At 43.3% G+C, this 7,201-nt stretch overlaps 1 pseudogene; it reads left to right on the forward strand.

Annotated features, from left to right (window-relative positions):
- Positions 1-2,444: 2,444 nt before the first annotated feature.
- Positions 2,445-6,957, forward strand: LOC123426407 (annotated as a pseudogene).
- Positions 6,958-7,201: the final 244 nt, after the last annotated feature.

Raw genomic sequence — 7,201 nt, forward strand, 5'->3', positions numbered from 1 at the left:
GAATGCAGAGCTGGCACGGGCACATGGCCGTGGCATCGGGCGCGTTCCATCTGTAATGACACCCATCATATGGCGTGGAAGAATAATAAGATGTAGCTGGGCGGATGGCACAGAGAGAGAGGCAATCCTTGCCGGGAGATGTCACCAGCGCGCCACCTCAAGACGCATTCAATGCACCTGTCCCAGTTTGTCAAAGTTAGGTATTTCCACTACCTATCTTGGCAAGCATTCCCGTCACTGCAGTACGCAGTGTACACCAAGTAAAAAGACCGTTATAGCTAGTGTGGTTACCCCTTGCCCTATAAAAGGAGGTCCATGACTACCTTCAAAAGAGTCAACACTGTTCAATTGCACGCGTAGCTGCACCTCTTGAGCATCCTTGTCAGGCTCACTACTGGAACCACAAAAAATTTCATATGCTTTGTCTTTGCTGTCTGCTCGCTGATGGTAAAGAGCTTCTTTGTCATTAGCTGGAAGCACAAAAGGCAACAAAAGCTTAGCTGATGGCAAAGGAAATATTTTCCATCCGCCATGTCTTTGCCGTCTGCCCCCGGACGACAGAGAAGGCCCCTATAGACGACAAAGGGTCGAGGCCCAAGCCCCACACTTTGTCATGTGCCAGCTGACGACACAGAAGGCACCGGCAGACGGCAAAAGGGGAGAGGCCCCACCCCCTCACGGCTGGCGTCAAACCCACCCCACCCGAAACTTTGTCGTCTGCCTCCTCCCTTTTATCGTCCGCCTACAAACGACAAAGTGGACAGCAGTTAACGGTTAGCTCCGCCCCCACTCCACCCCACTCTCACTCTCTCTCGTCCATGCCCTCCCTGCCACACCACCGCAACCGTCGCCACCGCCACCGCGCGGTACCACCCCCTTCATGTACGGTGGGCCGATGACACTATTTGGACGCTTTCTACCCAAAGGCCATGTCATGCCTGCAAACCTGTACCAGTCGTACAAAATACTTCATGTACTTAAGATGCCCTATGAGAAGATAGATGCCTGTGAGAAAGGATGTGTCTTATTTAGGAAGGAGTATGCACACCTGGACTATTGTCCCAATTGCAAGTCTTACAGGTATCTTGTGGTAGACAATAGTATGGGTGAGAAGAGGCAGACCAATATCTCTACTATTATAGCAGGATGTGCCGTCGTGATGGTTCAACCTCGTGTGATGGTTCAACCTCGTGTGATCCCCCTCTTAACGCTAGCACTTCCACTGCTAGCAGTTCCACCGATTTTTTTCATCCCTCCATAAACCAAACGATTAAATACAGAAAAACCCGTTCATACGGAAAACCATCTACATAAAAGATTCGATCGGTTTCTTTCTTCCTCACAGATCCACGAGGCAGCGAGAGAGTCGGTTGGCGCACGCCTGTCCGCTTCGCTTCCAGTTCGTGCGTGCGCTGGTGAGGGGGAGATGGCGAACCTAGCAGGCGTCCGCGGTGGCGGCAGCGGGGTCGACCCCGATGCCGCTCAGGCGGGGTACGACGGCTGTAGCGGCGGCGGCGGGCAGTTCTACGGGGGCCGCGGTGGTGATGGTGGTGGTGGTGGCGGTGACGACGATGGCCGTGGGCGCGGGTACTACCAAGGGCAGGGAGGCGGTGATGATGGAGGCCGCGGGCGCGGCGACGGCGGACGCGGCCAAGGCCGAGGCTACGACGGTGCTGGCGATGGCGGACGCGGTCGAGGCCGTGGCTATCAGCAAGGCGGCAACGACTACGGCGGCGGTCGCGGTGGCAACAACTACGGCGGCCGCGGCGGCAGAGGAGGAGTTGCCCAGAAGCAACCTCCCCCCGTCTTCCGCCAAGCGGGGCCTCTCCTCTCTGAGCGCTACCACGCAGAGGTGGCAAAGCTCCGGGAGAAATTCCAGGCGATGGACATCAGCCGTGCCGAGCCGACATTCCCCACGCGCCCCGGGTTCGGCACCACCGGGCAGCTGTGCCTGGTGAGGGCCAACCACTTCTTCGTCGGCCTGCTGTTCTTGTATGAATAAAAGTAAGCTGCTGATTCTTGAATAAAATTGACTTCTTTGCAGATTTTCGTATGGTCAAAAGAAAGATAGAATTGATCTTGTTCATTGACTTTTGTTTGGATGCCAGGCGCTTTTACGAATAAAAGTAAGCTGCTCATTCTTGAATAAAATTGAATTCTTTGCAGATTTTTGTATGGTCAAAAGAAAGATAGAATTGATCTTGTAAATTGACTGTTGTTTGGATGTCAGCCGTCAGAACTTTAAGAGGAGGGTTATCTAGGTGTTGTGGAGGTGCCGTACTCATCGGCAAAGAGCTCCGAGTGAGATAGTAGTGGACGACGAGGAGAGTCCGCTTGTGCAGAGGTTATCCAGTTGGTTGGTACATGCCTTTTGTACATTCTTGCCTTGGCAACAAGAACTTGGACTGGTTTGATTTGGTTCATTTTTATTTGATTATGTAGCTATGGCCGTGTTCAATTCTCGGATACGAGAGGGAAGAATGAGAAAATATGAAGTCGTAAAGGTCTATTTTGACTTATTTAGAGGTAATTTCAGAGCTTTAACATGTAAAGCCCCACGCTACAGACCCCTTTCGAATCTCATATCTTAGATATGGGACCTCAAAATTTGCCATGTGTGCATAATTGTTCTTTCTATACAAATTTTCAATTTCTTTAACATGAATGGTTATGTTGTAAACCCAATAATTTCTGCATTATATACTTGATGTTTGGTTCTTCTGGATAATCATGATGTACAGAAAGTAGATTGGAAAGTAAGAGGTGGACTTTTCTTTATTTTTTCAAAGATTGTTAATGTATAGTGGAACAAGAGAATAGTGTGAGCGAGCATCTCCCTGCGACATTTGGCTGGGTTCCAGTGATAACGAGAGCATGACCACCCCCAACTCCTTAATCAATTGGTTTGGTTGTCTTATTCTAATGGATGTGCTCTCACCTCATCCCCAAAGGAACCAAGTTATATGTTGCGATTCACTCAAAAAAAGTTATATGTTGTGTTGGTAATCAACATATCAGGTAAGAAAGATAAAATTATGAAACAATCATGCTCATAATATGATGTTTTCTTGGTCTGTCCATGCTCATAATTATGAAACAAACATATCAGGTAAGCTTGTTTCTGATTTAACCTATAAAAGTAGCTTACGTGCATGCAAACAACATGTGGTGAGACATTCTCGTTCTTTTTCTTCAGATATTAAGATAGTAGAATTTATAAATGGCTTGGAGGGAAGAGCTTCTCAGATGACTGCAGTCCAAATTTTGATGGACCCTAAAGATTTAGTGCAACCAGAAGGTATGACTTTTGCATTTGTTTTATTCATTGCCGTTCTTTAGTCTTTACTGGCATTGTCCTGGTTGTAGTACTTAAAAATGCGGTGACCCAGGGTAATTACAATGATGTTTTTGCCATCTTTACTATCGAGAAAATTGGGAAAATATACATTAGACTAACAGTGTAAGGGCTTTGTTGATGGGAAAAAGGTGGGCAATATATTCAAAAAACCCCTTCTCCCTCATGTTTATATTAGCTTCTACATTTATTTTCCAGCAGATAGTTGTGTTTAAGAAGAAGAAAAAACTATTACTGGATAACTAAACACATGGGCTCTTTTATTAGGAATTGATGAATTCTTAATTAACTGTAAACTCGGGAATGCTACAAGATCAAAATTACGAAGAGTGTGAGAGTGGATCGTACACACCAAAAGTACTTGTGCAGAAAATCATCAGCAGGTACAAATTTGCCAAGCCATTGTGATTTTAGTTTGATTGGTATAGGTAGGAATCTACATATTTAATTCTTTCTTTTTTCCCTTACATTCTGTTTAAAGGTTCAAACAATGGATTTTCATTAAAATGAGCTTGTTAATAAGATGGTAATCAAAATCCTTTGGATGTCATTCCTGAGTCTTCACTTCCATATTATATCACAATTTCACATGTTACATCTCTACTATTAAAGCAGAATATGCCGTCGTGATGGTTCGACCAGCATCCTCGCCTCTGCCATCGCCAGGAAAATAGCCGCAGTCGAAACCTCCCACAATGGAAATATGGTTTTTTATGACTTAAAAAACGGAGTTGGGTGAACCAAACTCCCACGATCCCCCATGCGGCGCTTCCCACGTCACGCGGAAATCTCTCCTTCTCTCTTTCCATCGTGAGGGTACAATTGATGGAATTAGGAGAGGAGGCAATCGACGATAGGGATTCTAGGGTCCTAAGCGTGGACGTACACGTAGCTTTCGCGTGGGATGGAGGAACCGGACGCCGGCTGGGTACGAGCGGCATATGCACGGTCATATCTCACATGGTGGTCACGTGCTCATAGCAAGGCTAGGTGGGCGATGCAAGCGGTAATGACCCAGCCTTTTTGTTCTTGTTACTACTTGTGTTTTCCAATTCCGTTTGTTTTCCTTTGTATCACGAAAACCCAAAAGGCAGCTTATACTATCATAAATTCAGAATAGATAACTACAATCTATTCAGTGGAAGAACAGGCAAAGAGTTTGTTTGCATTCTTTTTGCTAGATCACTTGGATTATATATTATATAACAAACATGTTTGTTTTAAGTTCTTCTATTTTTGCAATTTCTTTCAGCTTTGCACTTGTGGTAGTGTTGTCTGTTTTGTCTCTACCTATTTCTAGCTGGGATGCCACTCCCTATGCCAAAGGAACCTGAACATGTTTGCTTGGTCATGCAGTCATTGCCATGCTTGCAATGAGCAGAAAATGCTTACTGACTTAAAACTTTGTTGACTGCGAGGTCATCAACCATGGTGGATATGCTGTATGTATGCACCAACTGTAGAACTATAGGCACAAGCAGACAACGTAGACTGAAAATCAAAAATGTGTAATGCTTTGTATAAACAATCCGGTCATGTAGAGTTTTGAGTTTAGTTTTTCTTTGTCAGTCGAGAAGACTTAACTACTGACTGATGTAGTTGTCGCAATAATATGTCGACGAAAAGATTTTGACCAGATGCAAAAATAATCAGGATGCCTGAAATCCATCTAATGGGATCTTCCAACACCAATTTACCGAATATTTGACATAGAAATGACTGTTTCCAGTATGATCATAGAAGGGTGCCCCTATGCATGTGTCAATTTTCATTCCGTTTGTTAAATTCGGTCGTGGAGAAAGAGTGCAAATGGGGGCTGATAGGGAGGGAATGAAACAAAAATGCACGTGCTTATAGCTATAATTGGTGAAAACGGAAAATATGTCATACTTGGATGCATTTGACAAATTGAATAAGTGATGCACACATAGTGAGGTTATTGGGTCGCAAGGGGCAAGATATAGGAAGCTTGGTAGTTTGTTAAGTTGTAGTTTGAAATTTAATGTAGGCAATAACACTACTAATTTATCTACATGTCACAATGGGATGGTTGTTAAGCACAAATAGCATGTGTGACACGATGGCATGACGAAATAAATAACACTTGGCCAGCTAGGAGGATCTGGACATGGACAAGCAAGAAAGCAGGAGCAAGACCGCAACGTTTGGGTTGGCGTGAGTGGTCTAGATGACTGAGAAATACGACATCCACGATGGATGGTGCTATAGAAGATCTGGTAGGAGGACACGCTAGAGAAGGTCAAAGATGAAAAAATATTAACGATTGCTCATCATTATTACACTTGGCATGGTAGTAAGAAGATGAGAGAATGAGGACAAAGTAGTCCGTCATTAACAACGGGCGACAACCGACAAAGGAGAGAAGATCGTGAGGAGACACTCCAAAATGATATTATCTCAACATAGTCATATAACCACATAAAACAGACACATTATAAATTCGAATAATATTTGACATCGGTACTTTTACCTTTGAATTTGTTGTTCCGTAGTAACGCACTCACATTATAAATGTTAATAGACGAACGACACAATCAAGGCTTTCATGTTTTTCACTCCATAAGTTCTGTGTTGATAGAAGTAGATCATAATTATTTAACTTGTCTTCTTGGATAAGATGTAACATTAACATTTTCTTTTAAAAATCTATACTACGTAACTTATAAATCTCCTATATTGATTGCAGGTGATGTCGAAGAATTGGAAAGAAAGAATAAAAAATGATTCGGCAGACTTCTTGTCCATCTCAGAACTACTACCTCAGAGCAAACCATGTAATTTGAATATTTATGCATCTATTGGCAAAATTGTCTTAATGGGTTCTCTAAGACCTGAATTGAAGGGGCACTTGTCAGTCATGGACAAACATTCCTTGAATGGACATAATGATATCGTCAGAGATTTTATTACTATTGGATGCAAGTTATGTGGTTTACCTTTATACCAAAAGTATGCAAATGCATGTCATCTTGTCAACATTTCATCAGTTAATCTATATTGCTCTGCTTGTCATGATTTATAGAACTCTCTATTCAGGAATCTTCATGGAGACAGTACTTATCCAATCGATTGCCGTGATAATCCAAAGTATCTCCATGTTATTGGACAGATATATAAACCATTCATGGTAAGAGATCTAGCACCCAACCTCAAACAGTTTCTTTGTTGGAAATAGATTAGTAAAACCATATCTTCACGATCTGCAGATCTATGTGCAAGACCAAGCTGGGCAAGTTCCTGTTCTTGTGAAGAATAAAGTTGCCGAGATTCTATTTTCAAATATCAACGCAGATGATGTGTCTGAATGCTACAAGAGCCGCCACTGCATGCTGGTAGATACTTGTGACTCTGGCCAGTCAAGCACTTGTGAGATGCTAGATGGCAGTGGCAAGACAGGCATTGCTAAAAGCAAAAGAACCAAACATAAGCTTGATTTTCATCTTATCTTGCTCATTGTTATGAAATGCATGCTGAACCAAGGAAAGAACAGTCCATTCTGCTTCCAGATTTCAGTCAACCCCGGGAGAAATGTAGAGGATGGATGATTTGAACTAATTTCGTTGACAATGCCAATACCATGAGATGGGAATTCTTTTTTTACCACCTATCTCAAACCAAACTAATGGTTATTATGTGCCTCTGCAAAAGGAATTGAAGGTCTGTTTTTCACAGGTGATTGCTGAGTATACTAGAGGTGCTTTGGTGTTCCCATGGTTTGCACAACGACATGGTTAGGAAGACAGAAATATTAGACCATTAATCTTCAGTTTTAGCAGGATCAACTTAGCAGAAGCAAAGACCTAGCGCATTTATGACCAATCCTCT

This window comes from Hordeum vulgare, chromosome 2H (genome assembly GCF_904849725.1).
Source record: "Hordeum vulgare subsp. vulgare chromosome 2H, MorexV3_pseudomolecules_assembly, whole genome shotgun sequence".
Lineage (NCBI taxonomy): Eukaryota > Viridiplantae > Streptophyta > Magnoliopsida > Poales > Poaceae > Hordeum > Hordeum vulgare.